Source organism: Arvicanthis niloticus, chromosome 19 (assembly GCF_011762505.2).
Source record: "Arvicanthis niloticus isolate mArvNil1 chromosome 19, mArvNil1.pat.X, whole genome shotgun sequence".
In the NCBI taxonomy this organism is placed as follows: Eukaryota; Metazoa; Chordata; class Mammalia; order Rodentia; family Muridae; genus Arvicanthis; species Arvicanthis niloticus.
Genome location: NC_047676.1, coordinates 14,647,045 through 14,666,451, shown reverse-complemented (window position 1 = coordinate 14,666,451; position 19,407 = coordinate 14,647,045). Strand labels below are relative to the sequence as shown.

The window sequence follows — 19,407 nt, the reverse complement described above, 5'->3', positions numbered from 1 at the left end:
TGGGACAGACTCAAATTGATGGCCAGAGGTGACAGGACCATTCTCTAAATAGGTAGGCCCACTGTAAAAAGCAGATTACTGAAAGATACACTATATCTAGAGACATGCTGAGACACAGGTTCCACAGCTGCTATCAGGTGTGTTGGCAAGACTGCTGCTGCCACACATGGCTGTAACTACACATGTGTCACAGAAACTTCTGGTGGTTTTTGTGTTGTTCAGATCTGGTGCACAAGTTGGATCTGGCTCCAGATTTGCTGATTTCCCTGCCAATTTACACCCATTCAATCTCTGGATCTGAGGATGTGTCTCCCAAGATCTGAGTCTTCCTCATCCTTGGATGGTTAATCCTTGGCCTGTTCTTCCTACAACTGTCAGGAGCCTATTGACATGGGCAATAAGATCTGAGTGTGGCATTACACACTCGAGTAGGCCTTCAGTTATTTCAAAGGGTACCAGTCTATGGGCTCACAAAAGCCCTCAGGGCTCTTCTCTATCCACGTGTCCAGGAAGCTACAGACGGTGTTTTTTACTTGTTCATCCCCTTCAGAATAAGGGCTGAAGGATGCATACCTCATGAATAGCAGGTCCAGTACCTATAGGGAGTGTGGCAAATATTCAGTATTTGGAAAGAAATGCCGGGACAAAGAAAGGGTCCCCTTCCTGAATAGAAGGCACCAGGTTGTTCACCAGCTTAACCAGTCTCTACACTAATACGTGACTCTCTAAGGGGTTCCCTCCAGTCCAGTGGGGCAGAAGCATTCTCACCCTGGTCTGTGCAGTACCAGTCTTGGCTGCTGTTGGTCAAGAATTTTTTTCTTTCGGGATTGAAGGCGTTGAAGGCAAGAGTGGACTCTGTGCCTCCAAATACCACCGTGGCCATTACTGTTGTCTTTCTTGAGTCTTGAGCCTCAAGTAGTCTGAAGATAGCAAGAGAGGACATCCTGCCCTCTCTAGTGTCTCTGACAAGTGAGCCTGAAGACCTTGCTCTAACCAGTGGGTTGCCTGCATAGCAAGGTTCTTCGTTCTTAGGTCATTGTCAAGAGGGTGGTTCCATTACGATCTCTTCTTCAACAGGCCTTTCTTAAAAGGCTCCTCTATCTCCTCCCATTTCCCAGGTGCACAAATCAATACAGGCGTACATGTGTTTCCCATTCCACTGCTCTCAGAGATTTCTGGATATAGGCAGTACCTCAGCTTTGCAATCTGGGTCCCTACTGTTGAACTACACCTGTAACCATAATCATAAACTCAGCCCTAATTAGCCCAGTCTACCCTAAACCCTAGCCATGTTTCCTTGCTCTTTTTTTTTTTTCTTTTATTGGATATTTTTAAATTTACATTTCTAACGTTATCCCCTTTCCAGGTTTCCCCTCCAGAAACTCCCTATCCCATTCCCCCTTCCCCTGCCTCTATAAAGGTGCTCCCCCACTCACCTACTCACTCCTCCTGCCTTCCTGCCCTGGCATTCCCCTACACTGGGGCACAACCCCCCATAGGACCAAGGGCCTCTCTTCCCACTGATGTCCAACAAGGCCATCCTCTGCCACATACGCGGGCAGAGCCATGGGTCCCTCCATGTGTATGTACTCTTTGGTTGGTGGCCCAGTCCCCAGGAGCTGGGGGGAGGGAGTGGGGGCGGGTCTGACTGATTGATACTGTTGCTCCGCCCATGGGACTTGCAGCATCCTTATCTTCCAAGCTCTAACTGAACAACCCACTGGGCTCTGAGTATTGAATAGCCTTTTCAAATCAAAACTCAAACGCTACCCCCAATCCTTCCCTAGCCCCAAAACCACATGGTCAGGTCTGTCACAGTGACATCAAATTTCTAGTATGAATTTCTATCCTTGTTAGGTTTCTATGCTGTGAGAGAGGCCATCATCAAACACACACTAGGGAAGAAACGTTTGTGAGGCTTATATACCCCAGGTCATAGTTGATGGAGTGAAATGCAAGGCAGGGTCTTGAGCCGAGGTAAAAGCCACGAATGAGCGCTGCTTACTGCCTAGCTGCCCATGTTTTGCTCAACCTCCTTTCTTATATCATTCATCACTCACTGCCCAACAATCCCTCACCCAGGGTGGTATCACTTACCATGAGCTGGGACCTCCTTCATCAATCATTTAGCAAGAGAATTCCCTTTTTGAGGTTCTTACTGAAATTGAGTTAATGAGAAATACAGTTTAAAGCAACATACATATGGAGTATGCAGGATCTATATCTGAAGGAGCTGCATGTAGACAGTCACTCTGTTATTTAAGAAGCCGGAAATCACAGTCTGTGAAAACTACTGCATTTAGAAATCAGAAAATGTAGCTCTAAATTCTGACTTTGCCTCTTGAAAGTGCCTAGCTTTAGTAAATTGCCAGAGTACATACTTATTTTTTTATACCATTGGAAAATTATGTTGCCTATAGACATTACCATAATATTTTTGGAAGATTAAAAACAATATGCATGGAATATCTTGGTGTCTCCATCAATAGTGATTGAGAGTTTTGCTGGGTATAGTAGGCTGGGCGGGCGTTTATGTTCTCTTAGGGTCTGTGTGACATCTGTCCAGGATCTTCTGGCTTTTATAGTCTCTGGTGAGAAGTCTGGTGTAATTCTGATAGGTCTGCCTTTATATGTTACTTGGCCTTTCTCCCTTACTGCTTTTAATATTCTTTCTTTGTTTTGTGCATTTGTTGTTTTGATTATTATGTGACAGGGTGAATTTCTTTTCTGATCTAGTCTATTTGGAGTTCTGTAGGCTTCTTCATCGGCATCTCTTTCTTTAGGTTAGGGAAGTTTTTTTTCTATAATTTTGTTGAAGATATTTATTTGCCCTTTAAGTTGGGAGTCTTCACTCTCATCTATACCTATTATCCTTAGGTTTGGTCTTCTCATTGTGTCCTGAATTTCCTGGATGTTTTGTGTTAGGAGATTTTTTCATTTTATATTTTCTTTGACAGTTGTGTCAATGTTTTCTATGGTATCTTCTCCATCTGAGATTCTCTCTCCTATCTCTTGTATTCTGTTGATGATGCTTGTATCTATGACTCCTGATCTCATTCCTAGGTTTTCTATCTCTTCAGTAGTCTCCCTTTGTGACTTCTTTATTGTTTCTACTGCTCACATTTGTCAGACAATAGCCTAATATTAATTAAAAAATTACTAGAAACTAATTATTCATTTGTACATTGTATATATTCCATATATCAATTTTAATAGTACTTCTATAAAGCAGCTACTATTTATAAATAAGTCTGGATTTTTGAGTTAGGGAAGTAAAACTAAGAGTTTAACTAAATGACATGACAGTCTGTGTTGTTAACCACAAATTAAGATCACTACAATTCTTAAACTATTTTATCAACTTAGTATTATTACATTTTACATGTTATGCACAAGTAATTCAAATTAAAATACATATTCCAAGAAAACAATAAGTAGACTTTATCATATTTGAAGAGGAGGTTTGATGAGAAAATTTATTTGTGTGTTACTAATCAATTTAATCATCCGTATTGATATTTTTAAACAATGCAAATACTTAGAACTGATGCATATCTAATGTTGAAGAAATTTGTTATATAGAATAAAAGGTAAGAAAATTGTACCTTCAAAATGTGTGTGTGTGTGTGTGTGTGTGTGTGTGTGTGTGTGTGTGTGTGTGTGTATTCATGTTATGGTCATTATGACCATAGCCCCATCTTTTTCCTCTGGCATTGAGTAATTTTTCTGCATGGAATACTGTTCCTTTGACTCTTCACATGGCTCAGATCGTGTTAAGTTATATGGGCTTGATTTAGAAATACAACTGTGGCTCAAAATATTCACCACAGCCTGCCTGGCCCTCTCTTCTTTCTTTCCAGCACTCATCCTCATTCTTTGAGTCGCTAGTAGAGACTAACAGATTTAGGTATGATCCAAGTCAAGTCAGACAGTAGCTTCAGTGTTTGGACAGTAGCAGAAATTAGTTGGAGAGATGCACTTTTTCTCTCTGGATTTGGCATACTGCTGTGAGCTATGGTGGGCACATGATTGAATATGGGTGCAAGTAGGAGAAAGGCAAGATAAGCAAGCAAGCCTTGGTGATACAGTAGACACATAATAAGTGATTTGTAAGCATTTACATCATCAACTTCTTCCATGGAAATGGGAACTCCTGAGTCTCCAAGTGACTAACTTCGGGATGGATCAAGTGAGATCAGACAGGAACTGCAACATCTAATCACGGCATTGGGTTCCTGGGTAAGGAAGTACAGTTTTCCTCTAAAAATGATTTGTACAATCTTGAAACACCATGTATTGTGAATTAGATACTCACAGGATGATATATTTCAACTTTTCCTGGTAATTATTTGGCAGTATCAAGTTTTATTTGCTGATATTTACTGATACATATACTAACAATTTAATAGTTTATTTTTATCACAAAAGGATGAATTTCAACCTAATTCTTACCACCTAATAGATTAAACACAATTCTTATATTTGTCACAACAAAAATAAGTTTGTAATATGATAACAGTAGTTGTGTGAAGAAAGTCATTTTTGCTCTTTCTTCAATGAAAAACAATAAAATTAAAATAAATTCTTAAATCTTCTATTATTTTATGTAATAATTTACTGAACATATAGAAAGAGAAGAGAACTTTTAGAGAGAACACTTGAAAAAATAGATGCACCTAACCTTCCAGAGACTTGAGGCCCCAGGAAGTGGGGTTGTCTGGTGGGGTAGAGGTAGGAGGGGCGGGGACATCCTCTTGGAGACAGGGGAGGTGGAATGGGGTGGCGAACTGTCAGAGGGCAGATGACCTGAAAGGGAATAATGACAGAATGGTGAAAAAAAGATTTAATAATAATAATGATGATAAAAGAAATAAATTTTCCATATGATTATGCCTAAATAATGCTGTGGTCATTTTTATATTAAAGTGATATATTTTTATAGACCCTTGCTGTTATTGCAGCCTGTGTAAAAACATCAACACTAAGGTTGTGTTTTATGAGATAAAATTCATCCACTGCAGATTTGTTATACCCTCTTGGCCCACAGTGAGGATGATTACACCACAGGGGAAACACTAACCAACGTGAAGCTTCCAACCCCTCCTGGTATCAGCAGGTATTCAGCTGTGATCAATGCCCAGCATCTATCACTGACACTGCTGATCAGGAGTCTTACCTGAGATCAAGTGCTGGATTTCTACTTGATCCTGAAAACAAACATGCACTGTATCAATCTAGGAACTTTGACATGCTGCCTTGTTAATCAACTAGAGTTTGCATATAATATACTTTTAATCTTCCACATCAATAAAGAACAGTTCCTGTATTTGTGTGTGTGTGTGTGTGTGTGTGTGTGTGTGTGTACATTTTGTACTTATTTTCTATTCTAACTATCAGTGATGTCGAAAGGAACATACATAATTTGGTACATTGCTTTAGCATTTGAAACTGCTCATCAACTTGAATCCACTCATCTTGGTGTGGCCAAAATCACCATATTTTTAGCATTTTATAATTTTCCAATTTTCTCAATTGATATAAGTCTGGGTCATTTTCATATCATTGCCATCAAAGCTTTATTTTTCCTTGATTTCCATAAACTAATAAAGATAACATATGATTGTGCACAGTCCACCATCTTAACAGCAGTCTTTAAAGTCAGCATGATCTTGAGAGCCAACACGTGGAGATGTACATGTAGACGCTACCATTTCTCAGCATACATCTAGCATGCACCATGGCTACATCAGAGAATACTGAGGACGCAGGGAAGCCATCAGTGAGGCTTCCAAAACTTTTCAGCATTTTGAGAATTAGATTTACTAACAAGACACTGGAGCCTAGATCAAGATAGTCTGTAAAAGGCATATTAAAATGATTTCGGTGTAGATGTTTAAAATCCTATTGTTCAGCTTAATGGTAAAAACCATTGTGTGGGAATCGTGCACAAGTGTTGATGACTGCATACTGTATACTCAAGAAAACACAGCATAGACACGTAACATAAACCATATGGATGCAGTACTGTACATTTGTCTAGCTTCCATTGTTCCTTCCATCTTTGTTTTTGATTGTCCAGTTTTCTGTTGCCTTCTTCCTCATTCCTGTGCCATACAGACCACACCTCTTTGTGTTTGCAACACTAATAGTTGTGCTGTTATTTGTTCTATTGTGAAATTGAAATAGGAGAGTCATTTTCTCTTGTGAGTAAACTAAGAAATGAGTCAACTGATTTTTAAGTCATTGAACTTTTTTACTGCTTTCTATATGAGCATCTATGGTTCTGGGACTTAGAATCACATGGATGCTTATTACATGAAATAATTTTGAGTATATTTATTGAATCTTAGTAAAAAAGATTTAAAATGTGTTTTACCTACTTGGCTACTTACTTTGCAAGAAGCAAAGTGATATTTTCAAAACACAGAACACGCAGATTTGTCTGTGAAGTTAGTAATCTAAACATGTGCCAATTTATTAATTTATTTGAAAATCTAATTTATCCAAATTATTTGCATTGCTTATTCATTTAAATTTACAATGATATGAGATATTCCACATCTCACCCCTCAGTATTTTGCTTGCAAAACATAGAAACTGCGTAGAGGTACTTAGTAACTCAGAACTGCTAGGAAAGCACAAAGGACACAAAGAATAAGCTTCCAGAAACAAATCCCAAATCGATGAAGAAAACTCCCTGAAGAAGATATAGCTGCTATAGCAAAGTATCAGAGGCTATGAGCCATGTAAACATCAGCAATTTTGGTCCCCCCCCCCCCCAAATTTTTTTTTTGAGAATTTTACACCAGTTAGCACTTAATTCTTCAACTTGTGTTCCAGGGACGCCACCTTGTGGCTTCACTCCTGCCCGTGTCTGCCCTCTGAGAGAGCTCTGCAGTTTCTTTTTCCTGTCACCAGCTCTATACTTAAAACACGACAGTGTGTTGATTAGCAGAGATTAAAGCAAGTACCTTTGGTTGGACTAAAAAAATGATGAGCCCATGAAATAGCATTTGTCTAGCTTTCCTAGTGACTATATAGAAAGGCAGCCATTAGCCCCGAAGAAGTCTCTAACTCGGGAATTTCTTTGTCATAACAATTTGTCAGGAACTGACTGGTAAGGTCTTCCACATACAGAATCTTCTTCATCAGCATTTTGAATATAAGATTTAATAAATTTGCACAAGTTGACACAATAAGATATATATATAGAGAGAATTTTTTCTCAATGTAGAATTTATATTTTCGACAGTCAGTGCCTTAATTAGCCATGTGTTCATGGAACCCTTGACCAACAGAGACCATCATCCCTGGGGTTTTGAAGGCACATCCATAATGTCCACAAAGTCTGTTTCCCCAGAATTTCTTATTTCTGTATTTTATTGTATAGATGCAAGAACAACACTGAATCTAACTTCTGGCAGTGACAACAGTCAAGATGGAAGAACCAGGTTAAACTAGTGATCCATGTCACCTTCTTTCCTATTGGCTCCTAAAATGGGGCTGATTCACATAATATGCCCTTGATGAAGTAGACACATTTATTTGAATAAATCTTTACTCCTGAGTTCCTGTGGCTTTAACATTGTATATGAAGAAATGGGAAGCTGGCCTAAGTCCCATTATTTGTGTCCCAAATGCTACATGGTAGCATTAAGACTAAGCATATACATAATTAATATTTATTCTTGAACAGAGAATATTTTTTAATAGAACAACATACACTTTGAAAAATGTCAAAGTACAGTAAATTTTGTTATTTTTAGTGTAGATAATTTCACAAAAATAATGAAATGATTTTTGGGGGAACATTTGTTTGTTTGCTTGATTCAAAGATAAAATAATTGATATTTGGAGCCAGTGGAAATATTAAAATTTGGAGGGAAATTTATATTTATAGAAAATTGCATATATGAGTGCAAGAGTGCTTTAAACACTTAACAGACATGATTATTTGATTGTAGTCAATGGAAAAAATCTCAATATCTCCATGAACTAATAGTTCTTAAATATATATTTATATATATAATTATATATATATATTTAGATATAATTTTAAATATATATTTATATATAATTTAATATAAATTTACATATTTATATAAATATATTTACAAATGCATATATATGCATCTCAAGGTACAGGGGAAAACAGATCATTTTAATGCAGTAGTTATAAAAACACATTTTCTATTACCTTCTTTATTCAGGGGAGCCTTTAGAAGTTATCATAATCATCTTTGAAGTAGGGGCAAAAAGTCACCCAGAAATCCCCAGTCTCTCCTTTCTCCATGTTACACATCTGTACGAAGTAGTGTTCTATTGTCATACTCCAAACAAAACAATATGGAGAAGCCTGCATTATGCCTGCTGAAGACATCTGAAAAACTATATCTCATTTTAATTTTTAGAATTATTTATTTCATGAGTTATGAAATTTTATTTAGAATTCTTTAAGCACTCTCACAGCCATATCTGCAATTTTATGTGACTCTGATTTTTACGCCAATATTTTAATATTTTCATTGGCTCCAACAATGTCCATTATTATCTCTGAAGCCAGCAAACAAAAAAACCAACCATTTCATTATTTTTGAGAAAACATCTACAATTTAAGATAACCAGAATAAAATCTTAAGGTGATTAAATAGTTTAAAATTTTGTCTTAATTTCTAAAGAAATACTTACTGATCTATGTTGCCTTTGTATGCAAAATGAATTCTATGTTTTCAGTATGTTTCAGTGGTTGAAGTCTTTCCTGAGAACAGGGCTTTTAATAGTAATTCCAGTGAACTGCTTCCTTCTGTATGACGCATCCTTTCTTGTTTGCAGCAGCTCTTCTGGGTCATTACATGATTCCCTTCTCGCTCCCTTTCCCCAGCCCAGACTTCTTTTAGGAAGTCATAATGTAGAATAAATATCTCACAGTGAACATCTCAAATTTAAAGGTTCTACTTTGGTGTCCCTAGGCATAACTGCCTGTTCTCCATAACGTCTGGACAGCTATGGAGACAACTGACTCATCCTTCATCCTAAAAATCGTTTCTGCTCGTCCTCTGTGCTACATCCATCCCATTTATCCCCTATCTGGTACTTTTTGTATTTATTATTTCCAATCATCCCTCATTGTTGCTTCTGGGTTCAAGCATCTGTGATCTTTCTACTTAAGTGCACTACGTCCCAGGTCTCTAGTCCTCACTTTAACTGTGTTCATCCAGTCTTTAAAAATATCACCAGTTATATCTAATAAAATCACAAAACCAGTGTCTTCTTACCAGCCCTTGTTCTGCAATAGGTCATCAGATGAACAGCAAAGTTTTGGGTAGTGTGGCTTCTTTCCTAACACCTTCTGGAGATTTACTATGCTTTCTTTTCCCGGGTCTTCTCTGCTTTCTTAAGATAGAATTTCTCACACACAGGAACATCCCACCTTTGCTTCAGATATCATTTTTAATGCCATCACTTCCTGAAATCATCATTTTCTCCTACCAACTATAAGTCCCTGCCCCATTTTCATTAAACTTTATAAACGGGTATGGAAAAGGGAGTGGAGAGATTGCCCCATGATGAGAAAGTGAGTTTGGTTCCCAACAACCATTTCTAACTCCAGTTCCAGAGAATCTGACATCCTCTTCCAACCTGTATAAGTACCTGCATACTAGAAGCATAAACAACCTCCCCACACACCTTTTTCAATAAAATGGAGTATCATATGTCTCTGTATTTTAGCAAATCTCACATCATATGTGCCTTGATGGCCTTTCTAGTCTGTTAGTTTCTGAGGAGTTAAGAGTATGTTTTTCCACGTATGTGTGTGCTAAACCAACTGGTACTATCGGTGCACAGTGTTGGTAACAGTGAGAAACAATGTTGCCTTATTAAAGAATATTATGCTGCTGCTTGTAATTATGTGGATCATTTAACTTTAAAAAGAAGCAAGGTTGTGCATTGGCTTAGATTCTAGTAGCCTCAGTTCAGCTAGGGACCCCTACTTTTGAAGCCTATAATCTTAAAAAAGAGATTTCGCCTCATCCTTGTCTAATGGAGAGAGAGCAGTAGGATCTACCATGTAGGGTTTGTAGAAAAGTCATCCATGTGTAAATATTCACTAGCTAACTTGAAATAATACACCAAAAAGACATGATTAATTTTATTAATGATTATCAGTAATATATAATATATTACTGAAAAACATTTACTTTTTCAAATGGCACTCAATAAAACAGAATAGTCAATTAGTTATTGACAAGTGCCTGTTTGAAATATGACTAGATTGTGTCATTGAGAGATTTTATTGTGTTCTTTTATGCTGCAGACTAGGTTGATACTATTCTAAATATTAAGGAACATAGGCAGCTGTAAACTTACTCCTTAAATTAAGCAATTTAGTGGAAAACGTAGATAGGAAATTACCACACATGGCTAATACTAACCTAATAACTACATAAACTTCAAATGATATGCTAGAGAGATGAAAAATTACTTTTCATAAATGTCCAAAATAAAAGCAATGTTCTCAGTCTTCAAACTGATACTTTAGATTTTATGTTAAAGAATTAATCATAAATTTGGGACAAATTCTGTGTTGAAGAATAAAATAATTTTAAACTTAAGAAATGGAGTTACAAAACAGCATACATTTTGCTAAGTGAAACCCACAGATAATTTAGAGGCTGCTATAACACAGACTTCAGCCTTCCCTATGGCTGGTTGCTCTTTGCTCCCCAAGAAGCCAAAACTGTGTATTTGACTTGGATGTGTTATCATGTATGCTACTTAGATAGAAAAGAAGGTATCAACACCCATAAGCAGACAAAAGAGAGGAAGCTTAAAAATGAATGAAGCTGATAATTAAAACCATTAAAAATTTAAGAATCTTAGAGATAATTTAGTGCAAATCTTTAATGTTCAAGATGAAGGCGCTGAGGTCCCATGTGGACTTGGATCAATGTCATTCTGCTCGCTGGATCCAGAGCAGGAACTATAACCCAGGTGTCTTAGCTGCCATACTCATTAATTTACCCTCAAGAAAATGACAGCTGTGCAGCATTTCCGACACAGAAGCCTTTCTTGCATTCTCTAATGCATTCCACAGTTCAAGGTCACTAATTAAGGTAAAGCCTTCCCACCAATGAATTCATTCCTGAAAAAAAAAAAAAATAGCGTGAGAGGCCTGGGCAGGAGAAAGGATAACCAAAACCCAAGAGGTTAGACATTGGATTTCTGACATTGGGAGAACTAAAGAGCATAGATTTTAAATTAAGCTAAGGAAACCAAAGATGCATAGATGCTAAAGACCAATGGTTCTTAATAATGAATGTAGTTTGAGAGCGGATATATTCATGCTTATAAAATGGATAAAATAAAAGTAAATTAAATTAAAAATAGCAACACTACTAATAGTAAAACTCCTGAATGCCTTGAAAGGCCATTGTTATAAAATTACCCCCAAACTGCTATGTGAAATGCACACATTTTACTCATTCTTGCCCAACAAACGAAATGTTAATAGTAATTTAAAAGCAAGCAATGTCTTATACGTATAAAGCTCATATTCAAAGACTTTATACTTTCAAAAATATTATACCTGGTGTACTTTAAGCTGTACAGAATGGAGAAGCAAAGTTTTTTTTAGCTATCCCATTTTCTTATTTATACTCTGCAAGCTTAAGCATGTTTTAACATTTTCTTGCCTATATTTAGGCTTCTTGACATTTAAGTTTTAAACAAATGAGAAGCTGGTCAACACTCGCAAGATTCCATGTATCTGAGGAAGAACTTTTCTTTTTGTCTGTGGGATGCTGAAGCAATCCTTACCTTGATTATTGAAAGTCATAACCTGGAATTTAGCTTTAAGATGGAACATGGTCTTTGTGAAAATATAATTACTTATTGGTATTTATTTAATGTGTAGCACCGTTATAAATTAATTTAATGAATTAATTAATTTAGTGCTGGGAATCAAATTTATAATTGCATACATGTTAGGCAGACATTTTAAAACTGAGATATATTCCCAGGCCAATGTTTCTCAGAATAGGTAGTTTTTGTACATATCATGGACCATAATGTTCTATAAATAATATTACATATTACACACGTGATTTTTCTACCATGACTTTTATAAGAGCATACTATTACTATAACAGAATAAAATTAACTTTAAATAGCATGTTTCTAACACCAAAGTGAACACATGAAGCTTCAATATCCCAGAATGTAAAGTTTACATTATAAAAATCTTAATCTATGACAGAATTTGAACTAGAAAACAATTAACTTTAGCCTTATTCATAACTCATGTCCATTACCTACATCAAAATCCTTTTCATCTCCCTATGCTCCTCCTTATTTTTCTCTCTTCTTCATGTTATTATATGCACATGTATATTTATTTATATACATAAATATATTATTGGCTACATTCCATATGTAGTATAGAACAACTGTAAGATTGTGTGGTTTCACTTAAAATTATACATTATTCTATTCTAACTACAGACATTAAATACGTTGTATAGACTAGGTTTGATTAATTTTGTTGTGTGATGTGTTATTTGTATATCCTTTTTGTAATAAACTTTATAAACTAAAAAACACAATAACAAAGAGACTTACTAATAAAGGACAGACAAAACATGACTGTAGTGCACACCTATAAATGGAATATGTACATTATTCCCTCCTACACAAGGTTATGAAACAGAGCTGAAGAGAGGGCAGAAGCATTGTGAGAAACAGACTTGGGGGAGGATGATATGAAACAGTGTCCTCTGGACATGACAAAGCCATTACAGTGGAGCTCATATCGCTGTATCTTGTTACCTGCCAGCTCTTCTTTCATGAGTCCATTTCTAAATTAAGCAAAAATTACAACATGAGAAGTTTGTAGTCCATTGTACACAAGATTTATTGCATACCAACACACATAGCACACAAAAAGCCCAATCCTTCAAAACAGTAGAGGATATACAATGAGGAGTGTCATTTCCATTCCCCAGAAAGTTTGAGATCTCTCTCTCTCTCTCTCTCTCTCTCTCTCTCTCTCTCTCTCTCTCTCTCTCTCTCTCTCTGTCTCTCTCTCTCCCTCTCTCTCTCTTTCTCTCTCTGTAATTATTATTATTAAGATGGTTTCACTTTATATAGAGGGCGTAGAGCAGGCCTGGATTCTATTAATCCTTCTTGATTTGGACCCAACATTTAGATTCAGCTTGTTGAACCTCTTTAAAGGACAAGAACTTTACTCAGTGAGACACTGGACTGATTGGGGTCACTTGAAATTTTTTTTTAGAGAAAAAAGCCCTCGGGTTATCTTCTATCCACAGGTTGTGGAAGAGAAAGTTGGCTGAGTAGACTGTCAGAGAATTAAAAGATTTTCAGCAATAAAAGTGTTTCTTTTAGACAGGAGCTCATGACAAGTTATAGTAGATCTTTAGTGGAAGGAACCATGATCTCTCTCCCTACCTATCAATTTAAGAATTAAATATATCCTGATTTCTTTCAACCTTCATAAGATCAAACTAGTCAATATTCCAGCATGGGTGGGAGAAGACCTCAGTAGGCCCCACCCATAGCTGGCTGAGATGCGCTGGTAGTTGACAGATGAATTGGAAGAGTCAGTGTTCTTTTAGGTTGACTGAATTGCTTTGCACATATAGGTAGGACTAACTGAAGTCAGTGGATTATATTAAAAATAAACAGGAATAAAGAGGGAGGAAGGGAGGAGGACAAGGAGCAGGAGGAAAGAGGGGGAGGAGGAGAAAGAGAAGGAGGAGAAGGAAAAGAAGAAATAATGAATTTGTATTTGAGGGCATACAGAGTATGTAGCCTGTCTGGGAGAAGTCAGGACCAGAGTTGTGGGAAGGGTAGATATGATTGAAATATATCATGTCCACATACGAAATTCTCAAAGAACAGATAAATAAAATAAAAATTTTAAAATTAGCTCATTAACCCAATTAAAGAAAACAAAAATGCCACACATAATTATAAATAAGTAAACGCACAAGGTATTCATGACAGCTGCCCACTGCAAAACGAAGCGTCTTTGACCAGGGAATGTTCAGAAAGCCTAGGTCTATAACCTTAAGCATATTTGAAAGTGTTTTATGACAAACATTTTCAGAAGACACCACACACACGCACACACACACGCACGCACGCACGCACGCACGCACGCACGCACGCAAGCACTCATTATCACCGGGACCTTACTACTGGCCAACGTATTGATTGCACTGAAGCTCAATGTGATGAACCAATGTGTGGTTTTAATTAGAGTTACTAACTGATTTATAGGTATGACTTACTTACAAGAACCAGAGATAATTCAAATCAGCTGCATTACCAGAAAGATTCCCTAACATGTGCAACATCTTCTGAAAACTTGCTGCTCTGGATCTCACTATGCAGTTTCATACCTCTAGATGAATAATGGTAAAAGAAGAAATATCAGTATTTGGTGGGGAAGAGCCCTTGATAGATTATTCAACCCCAAATAGTCAGTCTTAACAGAAATTCATATGAGCAATATTAAATGTATTTAACGGGACTCAATAATATACATGTATACATACATGCATGCATGCATGCATACATACATACATGCATACAGGAACACACACATATACATATATAAAATTTACATATATATACACATATAGATAAAATATTTTGACATAACTACTATAAGAATAAATACCTACAAAAGTGCAAACTATAATATTTCTATGACTATAAAATTAGTTAGATTAAGTTAATATTTATTGCTTTAATTTAGATGATTTAATAAAGTAATATATCATATTTTCAATCTATTATATAGCTAATTAAATTATAAGCCAATATAGTACTTTTAAATGTCATTAAACAAGAAACATTTTAGAAAGAGGGATATGTGAATAGACCTCCATCAGATATTAAAATAACAAAAGCCAAGACACTAATCAATGTGTTACAAGAGAGACAAGAAGATCAATAACAGGAATTGAGAGTGCAGAGGTTTCTATTTAAGAAATATAAGGGGGAATTTATAATGTCAGTTGGTTTTGATTAATTAATCAGTGAATTTTATGGAAATGATAAGAAATTTAAGCTCTAATCTATTTTGATTATGCCTTTATTAACATTAAAATCAATCAGAGAAAGAATTTGAACCTGACTTCAGTATGTAGAGTTAATCATTCTCTACATGTAAGTGTACTAGATATTATTTGTTTACATGTATAAAATAATTTCATAAATTATGAAAATGGATCTGACAAATACTAATGATGTTTTACTGGTATCAAGAGCTTTCTTTATGTTATTACAACAAACATTTTACATGTGAAGTTTAGAAAAGTTAAGACTTATAGCCAAGATCTCATAGCCAGTGCTAGATTACAAGTCTGGTCCAAGCCACTCAGATGTTAAATTTTGTCTTCTATTCTTATGGCACTCAGTGTCCCAGTGTTGAAATACAAACAATTTTAACACAGTAACAAAATACCTAGAAAATGTTTTGTAAAAATTATGTTACCAATTAGATAATATCCAACTTATAGTAAGCTTAGGTCATTTGTAATTTTTATTACATTTATTTATATAGTGCATATGTGTCTGTATAAGCATGTTTGTGGGAACCTGTTTGTCACAGTGTGCATATGGTAGTTAGAAGACAAACTGAAAGAATCTGTCTCTCCTTATACTTTGGACATACCAGAGATCAAACAATTTCTTATTGTGCTATACCATCTTCCACCGCATGCATACATTATTTTACATTCAACATTCTACTCCCCAAAGCACAAGATCCAACTGTGCAATACTTAGAGGACCATGTTTTTCAGTTATGAACAAAGAATTTGTTTTTCTTTTTCCTCTGAGAGTATACTGTACTGAGTGGGTATTGGAGCGGAAGAAAGAATGTGAACTAAGCTGGACACCTTAATGATAGTTAATCAGTTCTGAATATTTACTGTGTCTACTGAAAGTCAAGATGCACTGAAGTTTCTTCCATTTGAATGTTAAATGCAGATAGTTTGGTGGGGATATGAATATGAAACAAATATGTCCTATTGAGTGATAATAACTAACATGTAGAAATGTGACAGTTGGTAGAATACGGAAAACATCATGGATTGAAGAAGGTTGGAAACTTTAAGCCCTCTGAGGACCGTCTATTTTTCGATGTGAGAAGCCTTTACAGAGTAGGATACAGAACTTTTATGAAGCTATAAGGAGGAAGAATTTTCTAGAAAAAGAAACTTTTAAGAAACTGAGGTTTGGGTAGTGGTGGCACACACCTTTAATCCCAGCACTGCACTCAGGAAGAGAGGCAGCCTGGACTTCAGAGTGAGTTTCAGGGATACACAGAGAAACCATGGCTAGAGAAAAGCAAGGAAAAAAAAGAAGTAAATAAAGAAAAAGGAAGGAAGGAAGGAAGGAAGGAAGGAAGGAAGGAAGGAAGGAAGGAAGGAAGGAAAGGAAAGGAAACTGAGATTCAAATCTGCCTGCTATGGCTAAAGTAAGAAAAGGAAACCCAAACATACTCTGAGCTAATAATGAGGAAGAAAATGTGTGGAACAACCACAATCTATACACATTTCAACTCTAAATAGACTGCATATGTCTCTCTGTCGCATCTCAGTTACCGTGGAGTTTGCGTTTGAATATGGAGTAGCCAGAGTCTGCAAAACCAGACATTCCTTAACAGTCACAAAACACATTGATGGGGATTTTTAATAGAAATTTGTGAATGAGAAAAGTGCCCAAGAGGCTCATGTATTGAGGCTTGCTATTAGGAGTATGGAGTCCCTCACAGGTGGGAGTCAGGCTGGTGAAAATTTTTCACTGAAGGGCAATGGCTTTGAAAGTAATGTTCATGTATGGTTCTAAGCACTGTATCAGCTTTCTTGTTCATTTCCCTGTGAGGAATCTCTGTCACATGCAACCACCACCGTAATCAAAGGCACTCTGCCTTTAAACCTTGAGTATGAGCCCAAATGAATGCTTCTGCTCCACTATGCATTTTGGTCATAGTGGCACAAAAGTAACTCATACTGGGTGGAAGATATCTTTGGTGGAACATTATAGATTTAAAATTGTTACCTTATTTTCATCTGTTCTAAATCAGGAACTGCATTACTTAAAATGTGTTTCAGTAGAGCAAATTAACATCTAATTTATATCCACAGAGAAAAAATAATATCCTAAAAAGTGTATTCTGGGAATTCAAATTTAAGTCTAATTTACATAAATAGAATAATACTATATTTGTGCTGTTTTATAAACAAGTCTATTATTGGGTCTCACTTGTGGGGTCTTTGTTATCACATAGAAAGAAAATAGACAAATTTTAATCTTCGTAAATATATATATATATATATATATATATATATGACACAAATATGCCTGCATATATTGATGCTCTTGCACATGCATATACATATATACATTTGCATGATTGATGTACTTACTTACCATCATAACTGCCATAACGCTGCAATCATCAATAAAACATATGACCAGTTATTTCTTGCTGCACCTTGAATCTTTGTATAAGAAAGCAAAAGTGAAATAAAGGTGGAAATATTGATTTTTAGCCTTGTATTCTGAATTCATCTCAAAATTGTACTTCCTACGATGACTATTGAGAATATTACTGTGCAACTCTCACATTTTTCAAGCAAGACAACTAAAGACCAAAGAAACTGCACATTCAAAGTTATCTGTGCTCTAAGAGGTAGGAGCCGAATTTAAGCAAAGATAGTCTATGCAACATTGGGCTCTCATGCAAGTTATTGCCTTCAGGTAGCAACCCGAAGTCATGGTTAGGCAAGGACTTACCAGTGCTTAATGAATGAGAAAGACTAAGCAGCAGCCAAGGGCAGTGGCTGGCCATGATACGCCATGGACAGAATACAAAATACATGCCACTTTCTAAAGTCTACACCTGAATTTATGCTCTAGCACTGATGTAATGCATTCAGCAAACTTTGGATAAAATCCAAAATTTCTATTTAAAAAATATCAATCTAAATAAAATATCCAAAACAAACAAACAAACATCAATCTTGATCCACAGGCAGAGTGGACATCACTCATGTAGTACTGTGTTGTGCAAACAAATATAGATCTGCACAGATATACTGGAAGGATTGCTTGACTTTGTCCCAAGCACTCTGAATATCATCCAGGGTCTTCAAGTTTCTTAGTGGAAACTGTCTCTTTAAACACATACCTTCTAAAGAATTTACAGGTTACAATCAAGGCCTAAATTTTAAGTTTTGTAGCAGAAATTTTCCTGCACAATCTATTTCCAGTGGGAGGTCTATGATTGGACAGGAAAAAGGGAGGCAGAGCTAAGGGTGGCAGAGAGAGAGAGAGAGAGAGAGAGAGAGAGAGAGAGAGAGAGAGAGAGAGAGAGAGAGACTCCCATAGCATCAAGTAAATAGGTAGATATGAAATCTAAATGTTAGGGTAATTGGGATAACCTTCTAAATTGTGTGGGCATCTTATATTTGAGTATTTGCTGATATATAAATCCATTGGTTAACTTTAAGCAATAAGAGCCTTATTTCTACTGGTTACTGGGTAATATGATATCTACTGCAGTGCTGGCAGTCTGGGGTTAAGCTGAGTGCCTTGGGGTGTCGTAGTTGGCCCAGGGGCCATGCCTAGAGCTGTGGAGGCTGTGGAGATGGCTGTGGAGGCAGCAAGCATGCCAACTTCTCAAGGGCCCTGGGCCAGGGTCACTGAAGCAGCCAGCTGGTGCCAGACTCTAGTGCAGGAACATGGCGGATGAGCTGGGAGCCAGTGGCCATTCTTTTTGAATAGTTCCTGCAACAAAGTTTGGTTTTGTTTCTCTTGCCAGACTCATGTCTTTATGATTGTGTTGCAGGTGCTTGATATCTAAGGTGTCCTCTTAGGACAAGAGGAAAATATTAATATGGGTGGGTCGGAGGTTGACACTCTCTGCTTATATTCTAGTCAGGGAAGTGAGATTCTGTCTAGTAATTTAAAAAAGCCCAGTGCCCAGCAACTGGAAAGCATTTGAAGGTTACAAACTAATCCAGAAATATAAATTAATTGAAGGAAACAGACTGCTTATCACTTATTAGGACTGTGGTCATGCCAGAAGACTGTACTACTTATTCAAATCATTAAAAGCTGAAAAATTTATAACTGCAAACTATAATAATTAACAATTTCCTTAGAGTGTGTCCATGGAAAAATGTTACAGGGAATGGTGCATTTTACCAAACAAATGTCAAATTTTCACATGAACAAAAACTTAATAATACACTTGTCTCTGACTTCATCTCACCTTATAAATGTTCCAAAATGGAGAGGGGAGCTGACATTGTATGAAGTTAGGAACGATCCGAGAATGCCATAGGAATGAGCAGGTGTGCTGCCGTGGTG

The 19,407-nt window shown here is 36.5% G+C and overlaps 1 pseudogene; it reads right to left on the bottom strand.

Moving 5' to 3' along the window:
* Positions 1-274: 274 nt before the first annotated feature.
* Positions 275-17,478, bottom strand: LOC117723716 (ral guanine nucleotide dissociation stimulator-like; annotated as a pseudogene).
* Between the last annotated feature and the right edge of the window lie 1,929 nt (positions 17,479-19,407).